Source organism: Littorina saxatilis, linkage group LG14 (assembly GCF_037325665.1).
Source record: "Littorina saxatilis isolate snail1 linkage group LG14, US_GU_Lsax_2.0, whole genome shotgun sequence".
In the NCBI taxonomy this organism is placed as follows: domain Eukaryota; kingdom Metazoa; phylum Mollusca; class Gastropoda; order Littorinimorpha; family Littorinidae; genus Littorina; species Littorina saxatilis.
This window is the reverse complement of record NC_090258.1, coordinates 33,065,695-33,082,031: the sequence shown is the minus strand read 5'-3', so window position 1 is coordinate 33,082,031 and position 16,337 is coordinate 33,065,695. Positions and strand designations below refer to the sequence as shown.

The following is a 16,337-nucleotide window of genomic DNA, read 5'->3' as shown; positions in this document are numbered from 1 at the left end:
TAAAACGGGTTAAAAGTCGTTCCGGTCGTCGCTTGACACTGAGAATCAAGTTGGACAGGCGTGTCCATGTTGAATACTCCCTAACTACCTGAACTTCCAGCTTATCTTTTTCTCGCGGTCTTAAATCGGTTCAATCAAAATATTTGAAAGTCGTCCTTGTTACTTGATATAAAAGAAATGTTTTAAACCTTACAAACAAATTTATAAAGCGAAAATTCGTATTGTGCTGTCCTTGTATCGGTGAGTACACAATTCTTTTGTTTTTTTAACATTTATATAACAAAAAAAGGTGTAAAAATGATTCCGGTGCCTGTGGCGTGCCACTGACAATGGTTGCACAGTGGTGATTTAGAGCCTGGTGGACTGCGCGTATCGATTAGGGTCCCTGTGTCCCTGTTTGCCCTGGCTTCCTGCTGACTGACGTCTCTGATGAAAATAAAAGAAGAAGTTTTACTGGTACTCGGTGCTTCGGATTAAGGATTGAAGCTGACACACACACACATGTACGCACGCACGCACGCACGCACGCACGCACGCACGCATACAAACACACACACACACACGCACACACAACACACACACACACACAACACCACACACACACACACACAAACACACACATACCCCACACACACACAGGCTCACACCCACACCCACACACACACCCCACACACACACAGGGATAAGTAAACACAATCACTTCTTACTTTGAATGGAGGACTTGGATGGATACTGACGTTGGGTCGCTGAATCTTAAACTGCAAAGAAAAATCAGAATACAGGCTCAGTAGCAAGCCTGGAACCATATTCACGGTGCCCGATTAAACTATCCAGAAACTTAACACTACAGACAACAACAAAAAGTAGGCTAAAAATAATAACCAATAAACCAATGTATACAAATCCAAAGTTCAGGCAACAGACAATAATAAAAAGAAGAATGCCTAATATTTATCATTTATACAGCGCGTGTATCCAGGGTTAAAGCCTGCTCAAAGCGCTGTACAATCATCTGGGGGAAAACTATAACATAACATTATTTAAAGGGCAATTACACACTAAACCTACCTCTTCGTGTGTGTTGAGTCTAGCGTAGAGGACGTCCCATGAGAAGTGACTCTGAGACGTCTCCGTGTTTCCGGCATCTTCCGTGTCTCTGGACGTCGACTGCTGTAGATGGCTTGCTTCTCTGCGACTAATCCTCGCCTCGACTGCCCACAAATACAAAAGAATAGAATATTTTGATACAAAAATTAACAGCCGGTCATGTTTACATACTGAAATGAGATAGTGGTACGGTAACTTTGAAAGAAACTCTAATTTTTGTCCAACTTGGATCGCTTTCTCAATGGTTTCACGACATGAAAACAAATGATATCAACAACAACCACTGATGACATACAGACAGACTGCAGAACGATAATAAAATCAGTAAAACAATTCAAATTACATTTCAAAGAAAAACAGAAGTAAGTATCAATCAAACTGACACTCACGACATGACAAAGAATGACAAAAAGAGGAAGAAACAAACAAGAAAACCAATAAACAAACAAACAAAACAAGAAGCTCTTGCCCATGATATATAGCTTCATTTTTCAGGTCTTCTAAAAAAAAAGAATCGTTTTTGTGCTTTCGAATCAAACACAGCTCCTTTATTTTCATTTTCACCCCCCTCCCTCCTTGTCACATACATGTATTTTTAAACTACTCACAATTAGAAGTGGTCCCTCTGTAAATAGTAAGAGGAGTACGAGTGGCTCTACCCTCTCCAAACCTCGGATCACCGGTAGCTTCGCTGTTTCCGGAAGCAGCTGCTCCGAAGTCACGTGATTGTCGTCGCCAGCAGGGGGAGCTGTTTTCTCTTCTTTCTCTTTGTTCTCCTTCTCCTCTTCCTCCTTCTTCATTTTCTCTCTCGCTTAACCATTCGTCGGTTCGATGAAAGGTGTTATGTGCTAGAGGTCGAAAGCAAGAAGTACGTGTGCCGAAAGCTGCTCTCAGTTCAGACCTGAATACATTTGAACTCTCATCGTCAATGCCATGTATTTCTGGATCAAACGAGTCTAAAGGGTAAAGATATGAAGAGATAAATCGTGACACAAATAACAACTTGAAAAAAAGAAAGAAAAAAAGAAAGAAAAGGCAGGACAAAACATTGCAATGGCCTTTATTGAAGAAAGGGGATGTGAAGTTGACAAGTTGCTGTAGCACCTTAATGTCCGAGCTGAGTCAAGGGAAGAAGAAGGATAGGGTGGAGGAGAAGTGATTGTGCCTTCGTAAATAAATGAAGAGATAATATTTAAACGAATCGTATCGAATATGGCCCTAAATGTGAAGGGTGGTAGTGTGGCCGGGGTAGGTGGGGAGGGGGATATAGGGTCTACAGTAGTTGCTAGATATGCGGGTGGGGTTGTGGAGTAGAGAGATAGCTAAAGGAAAACGTTATCTACATACTACTAACATAAACAAAATTATGCTCAAACGATTCTACAAGCCAACCAACAAACATCTTCACCAACAACCGACCAACCACCAACCAAACTTAAATCAACCATAGTTTTTATTTATGTTATTATTACATACGGGTCTCGCTCCACGTAGCTGATGTTGATGACGTCTTCTCGGCGTTTCTTGCGTGCGTAACACACCGCTATCACCATGGCAACGAGGAACAGAAGAGCGGGAAGTCCGAGACCGAGGGAGAGTGCCAAAATTAAATTATCCTTGGTTTGAGATCTGCGTGAGAACAGCAAAAAGCTGGCCTTAGTTTAAAGGTAGCAACACGCGTCTCAATCATTTTAAATTAGTTTATAGAGCGTCAATCAAGAAGCACTTGACTCAGTATATGTAACTATCACCCCCCCCCCCACACACACACACACACACACACACACACACTGTTTTGAATAGAAACGGTGATTGTTCTTCCCTCTGACTCACTAAAGACGTTCAGTTTTAACTGTTCTGATTGTTTTCGATTTTAACAAGGAGAACTCAGCTTTCATGAATTCGATTTTGGGGATGTCTGTGTTTTCCGTCCCACTACAGAGACACGACATATATTACAATCTACCTCTTTCTTGCGTACGGTAGGGAAATAAATGGCCTTTCAAGTTCTATAATTAATTGGTTTGAACACAAACGGCCTCATTAATATGATATAAACACCGAAACGTGTCTGCCTAATGTGTTTCTGACTAGCAGAAACGTAAGCCACACTTACCCACAGTAAAATCCACCGTTTGCTCTGTTACATATCCCGTTACAAAGCTGGCACGTCAACGCCAGGCCTGCATCTGAAACAGAACCGATGTCTTCATGTAATGCCTGTTTCAGCACTTTGATTTTGATCTCCGGGTGCATCAAAGCTAAAAGACCCTTTCTGTATCTTACACATTTCAAAAACAAAGCAAAATAAACACACAAAAAACAGAACAATAAAGGAAGAAAAAAAAGAATAAAAGACCGATACCAATAGAATAGTTGACCAAACTGACAGCAAACAATATCTAAAACCTTCAATACACTCACACACACGCACGCACGCACATATGCACCCACACACATTCATACACACACACACACACACACACACACACACACGAACGCACACCCCAGCCCCTCACCCCAACACACACCACCACAACTAGCCCCACTCTCAACCCCCCCCCCCCCCCGACGCATCCTCCACCTCCCCTCCCAACCCACCCAAATCAAAGACTGTTTAACCTACTTGTAGAATTGTACTGCTGGATAGCTTTAGTCCCACCCAGGGTGGGCCCAGCGAGCAACACGTTGTAACCGCCCACCCGTAACGACCCGCTCTTGTCGACATTGTCCATGGCGGTGTAGGCCTGCACACGGGTAGATTCTCGGGTGGCTGGGTCCGGTGCCTTGTACTCGGCTGTGTAGAACACCACGGTGCTTCCTGGTCTGAGAGATGGAAAGTTAAATTGAAATTAGTATCGAGCTATTGATTCTATGCCAAACTTAGCAACAACAACAAATTATTGCGAACATTTTCGCACCCAAACAAAAGCGTTCACACACGTTGACATTCTCCTCGTGTTAGAAAGTTGCAAAGTTGTGCACGTACCTCTTCTGAATTTTCGTAGATTTTTTAATTGATACTTAACGTTTTTGTGAGGTCGATTTTGGGGGTACCCTTACTTGAGCGGCGGTCACGTGACCCCGGTAATACATACAGAGAGAGAGAGAGAGAGAGAGAGAGAGAGAGAGAGAGAGAGAGAGAGAGAGAGAGAGAGAGAGAGAGAGAGATCAAATCAAATCAAATCAAATCAAATTTAATTTTACGAGGGTTGTGGCATAAGCAATATAAACGAGCTTCTTTTCAACCAGCCCTCGCCCAGAGAGGGACTATTCTAATCTTAAATACACATAAATATACATATATATATATATATATATATATATATATATATATATATATATACAAACGTAAAACAATTACAAAAGATAAGCATTACAGTAAAAAAAAAAAAAAAAAGATAAAAAAAAAAAAAATATATAAAAAAAAATATTTAAAAAAAATTTTAAAAAAGAGAGAGAGAGAGAGAGAGAGAGAGAGAGAGAGAGAGAGAGAGAGACAGAGAGACAGAGAGACAGAGAGAGAGAGAAAGTACTACAAGGTGTTGTACCTGAGGTCTGTTACAGTGACCCTCAAAAGGTCTCCGCCAGTCTTCAATACTTCCGTCAGCTGTAAGAAGAACATGGACATTTATAACCACATTAAAAACGCACAAAATGTTGAAAAGCCAGGTATAAAATATCAGAGGTACATGTACATTGAACAACCAAAAAACCCACACACGACGACAACAACAACCAACAAGAACAAGAACAAAAACAACAACAACAACAATAAACCATTGTGAATGTAACTTCAGGCGTGTTTGCCCTTCCGCGATGTTATGATTGTATTCAAAGTATATAGCAAATACGCAAGTGTCAAAAATTAAAAAGCAAGACAATTCAGCTGCTCGCCCAAATTACCCACACAGACAAAATCACAGACAGAGAGGCATTAAAACAGGTTGACAGGCAGGGAGAGGCAGTCATTATCATTATAATTTAACAACACACACACACACACACACACACACACACACACGCGCGCGCGTGCGCGCAGACAAACACACAAACAACCAACAAAACAACCTACCGAAGCTTCCAGCTGAGACGAAAGCCTCTGGAATTCTGGAGAAGAGTGGTTAGAGTATTCCTGCTGGTAACTGATATCCAGAGGCATGGCGAAATACAGCTCCAAGTCTCTGGGTTTTGTTGTGCTTTGTACCGACGTTGTGCTTTGTACCGACGTTGTGCTTTGTACCGACGTTGTGCTTTGTACCAACGTTGTGCTTTGTACCGACGTTGTGCTTTGTACCGACGTTGTGCTTTGTACCGACGTTGTGCCAACAGTTGTCGGTGTAAACACGTCTGTAACCGAGGTCGCTCTGTAATCTACACCAGTCGTGTTGGCCTTTGGTGGTTCTTGTGTCCTTTGCGACACTTTTTCAGTTGTGTACGGTACTGTCTGCGGAGACGAAGGATTATCACCTGATGATTTTGTATCTGATGATGTCGTAGTTGTATCAGATGATGGTGTTGCAGGTGTATCGACTGGTGTTGTCTCAGCTGTATCGACTGGTGTTGTCTCAGTTGTATCGACTGGTGTTGTCCCAGTTGTATCGACTGGTGTTGTCTCAGTTACATCGAGTGGTGTTGTCTCAGTTGCATCGAGTGGTGTTGTCCCAGTTGCATCGAGTGGTGTTGTCTCAGTTGCATCGAGTGGTGTTGTCTCAGTTGCACCGAGTGGTGTTGTCTCAGTTGTATCGAGAGATGTCGTCCCAGTTACATTAAGTGATGTCTTCGCAGTTGTGTCGAGTAATGTTGTTGCAGTTGTATCGAGTGAAGTGGTCGAAGTTAAGTCGAGTAACGTTGTTACAGTTGTCTGAAATGCTGTTGTTGAAGTTGTACCCAGTGATGTTGTCGCGGCGGTATCCACCAAGGCTGTCTCAGATGTATGGGGTGACGCTGTTGCAGTTGTATCCGGTGATGTTGTCGTGGCGGTATCCACTGATGTTATCTCAGATGTATGGGGTGACGCTGTTGCAGTTGTATCCGGTGATGTTGTCACGGCGGTATCCACTGATGTTGTCCCAGATGTATGGGGTGACGCTGTTGCAGTTGCATCCAGTGATGTTGTTACAGTTGAATCAAGTGATGTTGTCGCATTTGCATCGACTAATGTTGTCAGTCTTGCATCTTCTGAACTCGTCACTGTCGTATCACCCAGAGTTGAATCTGCAGATGTTGTTACAGTTGTATCAAGTGATGTTGTCGCATTTGCATCGACTAATGTTGTCAGTCTTGCATCTTCTGAACTCGTCACTGTCGTATCACCCAGAGTTGAATGTGCAGATGTTGTTGCTTCCGTTGTGAAAGATCTGTCATCTGCTGTTGTTACAGTGGAATGTACAGACGGTGTCAGAGTTGTACTTTCTTCTGTTGTCAAACTTGTATCTCGTTTTGTTGTTGGTACAGCTGTCTCTGGTGATGTTGTCCCATCTGGATCAGCTGCTGCTGTCACAGTTGTATCTACAATTGTTCTAATAGTAGAGTCCAATGTGGTTGGCAAAGTTGTATCCGCTGGTGATGTTTCAGGTGTATGTTCAGTTGCTGTTACAGTTCTGCTTTCTGGTATTGTGACTGATTCTGTAGTGGTGAGATTGAAGTTTGATTCTGTAGAGATGATGCTGGAGTCTGATTCTGTAGTATTGTTTGTGAAATCCAGTTCTGCGGTGGTAAGGTACAGATCTGATTTTGTATTACTAATGCTGGAGTGTAGTTCTGTACTGGTAAGGTTGAAGTCGGGTTCTGTAGTGGTATCGTTGAAGTCTGTTTCTGTAGTGGTGAGATTGAAGTCTGCTTCTGTAGTGATGAGGTTGAAGTCTGCTTCTGTAATGGTGAGGTTGAAGTCTGCTTCTGTAGTGGTGAGGTTGAAGTCTGCTGCTGTAGAGGTGAGGTTGAAGTCTGCTTCTGTAGTGGTGAGGTTGAAGTCTGCTTCTGTAGTGGTGAGGTTGAAGTCTGCTTCTGTAGTGGTGAGGTTGAAGTCTGCTTCTGCAGTGGTGAGGTTGAAGTCTGCTGCTGTAGAGGTGAGGTTGAAGTCTGCTTCTGTAGTGGTGAGGTTGAAGTCTGCTTCTGTAGTGGTGAGGTTGAAGTCTGCTTCTGTAGTGGTGAGGTTGAAGTCTGCTTCTGTAGTGGTGAGGTTGAAGTCTGCTTTTGTAGTGGTGAGGTTGAGGTCTGCTTCTGTAGTGGTTAGGTTGAAGTCTGGTTCTGTAGTGGTGAGGTTGAAGTCTGCTTCTGTAGTGGTGAGGTTGAAGAATAGTTCTGTTGTTGTGAGATTGGAGTCTGGTTCCGAGGTGGTGAGGTTGAAGCCGGGTTCTGTAGTGGTGAGGTTGAAGTCTGGTTCTGCAGTGGTGAGGTTGAAGTCTGGTTCTGTTGTTGTGAGATTGAAGCCTAGTTCTGTCGTGGTGAGGTTGAAGTCTGGTTCAGAAGTGGTGAAGTTGAAGTCTGTTTCTTTTGTTGTGAGGTTGAAATCTGGTTCTGTAGAGGTGAAGTTAAAGTCTGGTTTTGTAGTGTTGAAGTTGAAGTCTGGTTCTGAAGTGATGAGGTTGAAGTCTGGTTCTGTAGAGGTGAGATTAAAAATTGGTTCTGTAGTGGTGAGGTTGAAGTTTGGTTCTGTAGTGGTGAGGTTGAAGTTTGGTTCTGTAGTGGTGAGGTTGAAGTCTGATTCTGTAGTGGTGAAGTTAAATTCTGCTTCTGTTGTTGTGAGGTTGAAGTCTGATTCTGCTGGTGTGAGGTTGAAGTCTGCTTCTGTTGTTGTAAGGTTGAAGTCTGCTTCTGCTGTTGTGAGGTTGAAGTTTGGTTCTGTATTGGTGAGGTTGAAGTCTGGTTCCGTAGTGGTGAAGTTAAAGTGTGCTTCTGTAGTGGTGAAGTTGAAATGTGCTTCTGTTGTGGTGAGGTTGAAATCTGGTTCTGTATTGGTGAGGTTGAAGTCTGGTTCAGAAGTGGTGAAGATAAAGTCTGCTTCTGTTGTTGTGAGGTTCAAATCTGGTTCTGTAGTGGTGAAGTTAAAGTCTGCTTCTGTAATGGTGAGGATGAAGTCTGCTTCTGTAGTGGTGATGTTGAAATCTGGTTCTTTAGTGGTGAGGTTGAAGTCTGGTTCTGTAGTGGTGAGCTTGAAGTCTGGTTCTGTAGTGGTGAGGTTGAAGTTTGCATCTGTAGTGGTGAGGTTGAAGTCTGGTTCTGTAGTGGTGAGGTTGAAGTTTGGTTCTGTAGTGGTGAAGTTAAAGTCTGCTTCTGTTGTTGTGAGGTTGAAGTCTGCTTCTGCTGTTGTGAGATTGAAGTCTGCTTCTGTTGTTGTAAGGTTGAAGTCTGCTTCTGCTGTTTTGAGATTGAAGTCTTCTTCTGTTGTTGTGAGGTTGAAGTTTGGTTCCGTAGTGGTGAGGTTGAAGTCTGCTTCTGCTGTTGTGAGGTTAAAGTTTCGTTCTGTAGTGGTGAGGTTGAAGTCTGGTTCTGTAGTGGTGAAGTTAAAGTCTGGTTCTGTAGTGGTGAAGTTAAAGTCTGCTTCTGTTGTGGTGAGGTTGAAATCTGGTTCTGTATTGGTGAGGTTGAAATCTGGTTCAGAAGTGGTGAAGATAAAGTCTGCTTCTGTTGTTGTTAGGTTGAAATCTGGTTCTGTAGTCGTAAAGTTAAAGTCTGCTTCTGTAGTGGTGAGGATGAAGTCTGCTTCTGTAGTGGTGAGGTTGAAATCTGGTTCTGTAGTGGTGATGTTGAAGTCTGGTTCTGCAGTGGTGAGCTTGAAGTCTGCTGCTGTGGTGGTGAGGTTGAAGTTTGCTTCTGTAGTGGTGAGGTTGAAGTCTGGTTCTGTAGTGGTGAGGTTGAAGTCTGCTTCTGAAGTAGTGAAGTTGAAGTCTGCTTCTGTTGTGGTAAAATTGAAGTCTGCTTCTGTTGTGGTGAGGTTGAAATCTGGTTCTGTATTGGTGAGGTTGAAGTCTGGTTCAGAAGTGGTGAAGATAAAGTCTGCTTCTGTTGTTGTGAGGTTCAAATCTGGTTCTGAAGTGGTGAAGTTAAAGTCTGCTTCTGTACTGGTGAGGATGAAGTCTGCTTCTGTAGTGGTGAGGTTGAAATCTGGTTCTGTAGTGGTGAGGTTGAAGTCTGGTTCTGAAGTGGTGAGCTTGAAGTCTGCTTCTGTAGTGGTGAGGTTAAAGTTTGCATCTGTAGTGGTGAGGTTGAAATCTGGTTCTGTAGTGGTGAGGTTGAAGTTTGGTTCTGTAGTGGTGAAGTTAGAGTCTGCTTCTGTTGTTGTGAGGTTGAAGTCTGCTTCTGCTGTTGTGAGCTTGAAGTCTGCTTCTGTTGTTGTAAGGTTGAAGTCTGCTTCTGCTGTTGTGAGGTTGAAGTCTGCTTCTGTTGTTGTGAGGTTGAAGTTTGGTTCCGTAGTGGTGAGGTTGAAGCCTGCTTCTGCTGGTGTGAGGTTAAAGTTTCGTTCTGTATTGGTGAGGTTGAAGTCTGGTTCTGTAGTGGTTAAGTTAAAGTCTGCTTCTGTAGTGGTGAAGTTAAAGTCTGCTTCTGTTGTTGTGAGGTTAAAGTTTCGTTCTGTAGTGGTGAGGTTGAAGTCTGCTTCTGCTGGTGTGAGGTTAAAGTTTCGTTCTGTATTGGTGAGGTTGAAGTCTGGTTCTGTAGTGGTTAAGTTAAAGTCTGGTTCTGTAGTGGTGAAGTTGAAGTGTGCTTCTGTTGTGGTGAGGTTGAAATCTGGTTCAGAAGTGGTGAAGATAAAGTCTGCTTCTGTTGTTGTGAGGTTGAAGTCTGGTTCTGAAGTGGTAAAGTTAAAGTCTGCCTCTGTTGTTGTCAGGTTGAAGTCTGGTTCTGAAGTGGTAAAGTTAAAGTCTGCTTCTGTTGTTGTGAGGTTAAAGTCGGCTTCTGTAGTGGTAAGGTGGAAGTCTGGTTCTGTAGTGGTGAGGTTGAAGTCTGCTTCTGTAGTGGTGAGGTTGAAGTCTGCCTCTGTTGTTACGATGTTCAAGTCTGGTTCTTTAGAAGTGAGGTTGAAGTCTGGTTCTGTAGTTATGAGGTTGAAGTCTGGTTCTTTAGAAGTGAGGTTGAAGTCTGGTTCTGTAGTTATGAGGTTGAAGTCTGGTTCTGTAGTAGGGAGGTTAAAGATTGGTTCTGTAGTGGTGAGGTTGAAGTCTGCTTGTGTTGTTGTGAGGTTGAAGTCTGGTTCTGTAGAGGTGAAATTAAAGTCTGGTTCTGTAGTAGTAAGGTTGAAGTCTGCTTCTGTTGTTGTGAGGTTAAAGTCTGGTTCTGAAGTGGTAAAGTTAAAGTCTGCTTTTGTTGTTGTGAGGTTGAAGTCTGCTTCTGTTGTTGTAAGGTTGAAGTCTGCTACTGTTGTTGTGAGGTTGAAGTCTGCTTCTGTTGTTGTGAGTTTAAAGTCTGCTTCTGTTGTTGTGAGGTTGAAGTCTGCGTCTGTTGTTGTAAGGTTGAAGTCTGCTTCTGTTGTGGTAAGGTTGAAGTTTGCTTCTGTAGTGGTGAGGTTGAAGTCTGGTTCTGTAGTGGTGAGGTTGAAGTCTGCTTCTGAAGTGGTGATGTTGACGTTAGGTTCTGTACTGGTAAGGTTAAAGTCTGCTTCTGTTGTGAGGTTGAAGTCTGGTTCTGTTGTTGTGAGGTTAAAGTCTGGTTCTGTTGTTGTGAGGTTAAAGTCTCGTTCTGTTGTTGTGAGGTTAAAGTCTGCTTCTGTTGTTGTGAGGTTGAAATCTGGTTCTGTTGTTGTGGTGTTAGAGTCTGCTTCTGTTGTTGTGAGGTTGAAGTCTGGTTCTGTTGTAGAAAGGTTGAAGTCTGGTTCTGTTGTTGTGAGGTTGAAGTCTGGTTCTGTTGTAAGGTTGAAGTCTGCTTCTGTTGTTGTCAGTTTAAAGTCTGCTTCTGTTGTTGTCAGTTTAAAGTCTGCTTCTGTTGTTGTGAGCTTGAAGTCTGGCTCTGTAGTGGTGAGGTTGAAGTCTGCTTCTGCTGTTGTGAGCTTGAAGTCTGGTTCTGTAGTGGTGAGGTTGAAGACCGCTTCTGCTGTTGTGAGGTTGAGGTTAGGTTGTGTACTGGTAAGGTTAAACTCAGTTACTGTTGCGGTGAGGTTAAAGTCCGCTTCTGCTGTTGTGAGATTGAAGTCTGGTTCTGCAGTGGTGAGCTTGAAGTCTGGTTCTGTAGTGGTGAGCTTGAAGTCTGCTTCTGTAGTGGTGAGGTTGAAGTTTGCATCTGTAGTGGTGAGGTTGAAGTCTGGTTCTGTAGTGGTGAGGTTGAAGTTTGGTTCTGTAGTGGTGAAGTTAAAGTCTGCTTCTGTTGTTGTGAGGTTGAAGTCTGCTTCTGCTGTTGTGAGATTGAAGTCTGCTTCTGTTGTTGTAAGGTTGAAGTCTGCTTCTGCTGTTTTGAGGTTAAAGTTTCGTTCTGTTGTTGTGAGGATGAAGTTTGTTTCTGTAGTGGTGAGGTTGAAGTCTGATTCTGTTGTTGTGAGGTTGAAGTTTGGTTTTGTAGTGGTGAGGTTGAAGTCTGATTCTGTAGTTGTGAGGTTGAAATCTGGTTCTGTAGTGGTGAGGTTGAAGTCTGGTTCTGTAGTTGTGGGGTTAAAGTCTGCTTCTGTAGTGGTGAGGTTGAAGTCTGGTTCTGTAGAGGTAAGGTTGAAGTCTGCTTCTGTAGTGGTGAGGTTAAAGTCTGGATCTGTAGTGGTGAGGTTAAAGTCTGGTTCTGTAGTAGCAAAGCTGAAGTCTGGTTCTGTAGTGGTGAAGTTGAAGTCTGGTTCTGTAGTGGTGAGGTTAAAATCTGGTTCTGTAATGGTAAGGTTGAAGTCTGCTTCTGTTGTTGTGAGGTTGAAGTCTGGTTCTGAACTGTTAAAGTTAAAGTCTGCTTCTGTTGTTGTTAGGTTAAAGTCAGCTTCTGTAGTGGTGAGGTTGAAGTCTGGTTCTGTAGTGGTGAGGTTGAAGTCTCCTTCTGAAGTGGTGATGTTAAAGTCTGCTTCTGTAGTTACGATGTTCAAGTCTGGTTCTGTAGAAGTGAGGTTGAAGTCTGGTTCTGTAGTGGGGAGGTTAAAGATTGGTTCTGTAGTGGTGAGGTTGAAGTCTGCTTCTGTTGTTGTGAGGTTAAAGTCAGCTTCTGTAGTGGTGAGGTGGAAGTCTGGTTCTGTAGTGGTGAGGTTGAAGTCTGCTTCTGTTGTTGTGAGGTTGAAGTCTGGTTCTGTAGAGGTGAGATTAAAGTCTGGTTCAGTAGTGGTAAGGTTGAAGTCTGCTTCTGTTTTTGTGAGATTGAAGTCTGGTTCTGAAGTGGTGAAATTGAAGTCTGCTTCTGTTGTTGTGATGTTGAAATCTGGTTCTGTAATGGTAAGGTTGAAGTCTGCTTCTGTTGTTGTGAGGTTGAAGTCTGGTTCTGAAGTGGTAAAGTTAAAGTCTGCTTCTGTTGTTGTGAGGTTAAAGTCGGCTTCTGTAGTGGTAAGGTGGAAGTCTGGTTCTGTAGTGGTGAGGTTGAAGTCTGCTTCTGTTGTTACGATGTTCAAGTCTGGTTCTTTAGAAGTGAGGTTGAAGTCTGGTTCTGTAGTTATGAGGTTGAAGTCTGGTTCTGTAGAAGTGAGGTTGAAGTCTGGTTCTGTAGTAATGAGGCTGAAGTCTGGTTCTGTAGTGGGGAGGTTAAAGATTGGTTCTGTAGTGGTGAGGTTGAAGTCTGCTTCTGTTGTTGTGAGGTTGAAGTCTGGTTCTGTAGAGGTGAAATTAAAGTCTGGTTCTGTAGTAGTAAGGTTGAAGTCTGCTTCTGTTGTTGTGAGGTTGAAGTCTGGTTCTGAAGTGGTAAAGTTAAAGTCTGCTTCTGTTGTTGTGAGGTTGAAGTCTGCTTCTGTTGTTGAAAGGTTAAAGTCTGGTTCTGTTGTAAGGTTGAAGTCTGCTTCTGTTGTTGTGAGTTTAAAGTCTGCTTCTGTTGTTGTGAGGTTGAAGTCTGCGTCTGTTGTTGTAAGGTTGAAGTCTGCTTCTGTTGTGGTAAGGTTGAAGTTTGCTTCTGTAGTGGTGAGGTTGAAGTCTGGTTCTGTAGTGGTGAGGTTGAAGTCTGCTTCTGAAGTGGTGATGTTGACGTTAGGTTCTGTACTGGTAAGGTTAAAGTCTGCTTCTGTTGTGAGGTTGAAGTCTGGTTCTGTTGTTGTGAGGTTAAAGTCTGCTTCTGTTGTTGTGAGGTTGAAGTCTGGTTCTGTTGTTGTGAGGTTAAAGTCTGCTTCTGTTGTTGTGAGGTTGAAGTCTGGTTCTGTTGTTGTGGTGTTAAAGTCTGCTTCTGTTGTTGTGAGGTTGAAGTCTGGTTCTGTTGTTGAAAGGTTGAAGTCTGGTTCTGTTGTTGTGAGGTTGAAGTCTGGTTCTGTTGTAAGGTTGAAGTCTGCTTCTGTTGTTGTGAGTTTAAAGTCTGCTTCTGTTGTTGTGAGCTTAAAATCCGCTTCTGTTGTTGTGAGCTTGAAGTCTGGTTCTGTAGTGGTGAGGTTGAAGACCGCTTCTGCTGTTGTGAGGTTGAGGTTAGGTTGTGTACTGGTAAAGTTAAACTTAGCTACTGTTGCGGTGAGGTTAAAGTCCGCTTCTGCTGTTGTGAGATTGAAGTCTGGTTCTGCAGTGGTGAGGTTGAAGTCTGGTTCTGTAGTGGTGAGCTTGAAGTCTGGTTCTGTAGTGGTGAGCTTGAAGTCTGCTTCTGTAGTGGTGAGGTTGAAGTTTGCATCTGTAGTGGTGAGGTTGAAGTCTGGTTCTGTAGTGGTGAGGTTGAAGTTTGGTTCTGTAGTGGTGAAGTTAAAGTCTGCTTCTGTTGTTGTGAGGTTGAAGTCTGCTTCTGCTGTTGTGAGATTGAAGTCTGCTTCTGTTGTTGTAAGGTTGAAGTCTGCTTCTGCTGTTTTGAGATTGAAGTCTGGTTCTGTAGTGGTGAGGTTGAAGTTTGCATCTGTAGTGGTGAGGTTGAAGTCTGCTTCTGCTGTTGTGAGGTTAAAGTTTCGTTCTGTAGTGGTGAGGTTGAAGTCTGCTTCTGTAGTGGTGAGGGTGAAGTCTGGTTCTGTAGTGGTGAGCTTGAAGTCTGTTTCTGTAGTGGTGAGGTTGAAGTTTGCTTCTGTAGTGGTGAGGTTGAAGTCTGGTTCTGTAGTGGTGAGGTTGAAGTCTGGTTCTGTAGTGGTGAGGTTGAAGTCTGGATCTGTAGTGGTGAGGTTAAAGTCTGGTTCTGTAGTAGCAAGGCTGAAGTCTGGTTCTGTAGTGGTGAGGTTAAAATCTGGTTCTGTTGTTGTGAGGTTGAAGTCTGGTTCTGAACTGTTAAAGTTAAAGTCTGCTTCTGTTGTTGTTAGGTTAAAGTCAGCTTCTGTGTTGGTGAGGTTGAAGTCTGCTTCTGTAGTGGTGAGGTTGAAGTCTGCTTCTGTAGTGGTGAGGTTGAAGTCTGCTTCTATTGTTACGATGTTCAAGTCTGGTTCTGTAGAAGTGAGGTTGAAGTCTGGTTCTGTAGTGGGGAGGTTAAAGATTGGTTCTGTAGTGGTGAGGTTGAAGTCTGCTTCTGTTGTTGTGAGGTTAAAGTTTCGTTCTGTATTGGTGAGGTTGAAGTCTGGTTCTGTAGTGGTGAAATTAAAGTCTGCTTCTGTAGTGGTGAAGTTGAAGTCTGCTTCTGTTGTGGTGAGGTTGAAGTCTGGTTCAGAAGTGGTGAAGATAAAGTCTGCTTCTGTTGTTGTAAGGTTGAAGTCTGCTTCTGTTGTTGTGAGGTTGAAGTCTGGTTCTGTTGTTGTGAGGTTGAAGTCTGCTTCTGTTGTTGTAAGGTTAAAGTCTGCTTCTGTTGTTGTGAGTTTAAAGTCTGCTTCTGTTGTTGTGAGGTTGAAGTCTGCGTCAGTTGATGTAAGGTTGAAGTCTGCTTCTGTAGTAGTAAGGTTGAAGTTTGCTTCTGTAGTGGTGAGGTTAAAGTCTGGTTCTGTAGTGGTGAGGTTGAAGTCTGCTTCTGAAGTGGTGATGTTAAAGTCTGCTTCTGTAGTGGTGAGGTTGAAGTCTAGTTCTGTAGAGGTAAGATTGAAGTCTGCTTCTGTAGTGGTGAGGTTGAAGTTTGGATCTGTGGTGGTGAGGTTAAAGTCTGGTTTTGTAGTAGTAAGGTTGAAGTCTGGTTCTGTAGTGGCGAGTTTGAAGTCTGGTTCTGTAGTGGTGAGGTTAAAGTCCGCTTCTCTTGTTGTGAGGTTGAAGTCTGGTTCTGTAGTGGTGAGGTCAAAGTCAGCTTCTGTAGTGGGGAGGTTGAAGTCTGGTTCTACAGTGGTGAGGTTGAAGTCTGCTTCCGTAGTGGTAAGGTTGAAGTCTGCTTCTGTTGTTACGATGTTCAAGTCTGGTTCTGTAGAAGTGAGGTTGAAGTCAGGTTCTGTAGTGGTGAGGTTGAAGTCTGGTTCTGTAGTGGGGAGGTTAAAGATTGGTTCTGTAGTGGTGAGGTTGAAGTCTGCTTCTGTTGTTGTGAGGTTGAAGTCTGGTTCTGTAGAGGTGAGATTAAAGTCTGGTTCTGTAGTGGTAAGGTTGAAGTCTGCTTCTGTTGTTGTGAGGTTGAAGTCTGGTTCTGAAGTGGTGAAATTGAAGTCTGCTTCTGTTGTTGTGATGTTGAAATCTGGTTCTGTAATGGTAAGGTTGAAGTCTGCTTCTGTTGTTGTGAGGTTGAAGTCTGGTTCTGAAGTGGTAAAGTTAAAATCTGCTTTTGTGGTTGTGAGGTTAAAGTCAGCTTCTGTAGTGGTGAGGTGGAAGTCTGGTTCTGTAGTGGTGAGGTTGAAGTCTGCTTCTGTTGTTGTGAGGTTGAAGTCTGGTTCTGTAGAGGTGAAATTAAAGTCTGGTTCTGTAGTGGTAAGGTTGAAGTCTGCTTCTGTTGTTGTGGGGTTGAAGTCTGGTTCTGAAGTGGTGAAATTGAAGTCTGCTTCTGTTGTTGTGATGTTGAAATCTGGTTCTGTAGTGGTAAGGTTGAAGTCTGCTTCTGTTGTTGTGAGGTTGAAGTCTGGTTCTGAAGTGGTAAAGTTAAAGTCTGCCTCTGTTGTTGTGAGGTTAAAGTCAGCTTCTGTAGTGGTGAGGTGGAAGTCTGGTTCTGTAGTGGTGAGGTTGAAGTCTGCTTCTGTTGTTACGATGTTCAAGTCTGGTTCTGTAGTGGTGAGGTTGAAGTCTGCTTCTGTAGTGGTGAGGTTGAAGTCTGCCTCTGTTGTTACGATGTTCAAGTCTGGTTCTGTAGAAGTGAGGTTGAAGTCTGCTTCTGTTGTTGTGAGGTTAAAGATTGGTTCTGTA

General features: G+C 43.3%; 1 pseudogene; it reads right to left on the bottom strand.

Moving 5' to 3' along the window:
* LOC138946584 (mucin-3B-like) overlaps positions 1–16,337 on the bottom strand; it is a 36,046-nt pseudogene that overhangs the window by 863 nt on the left and 18,846 nt on the right.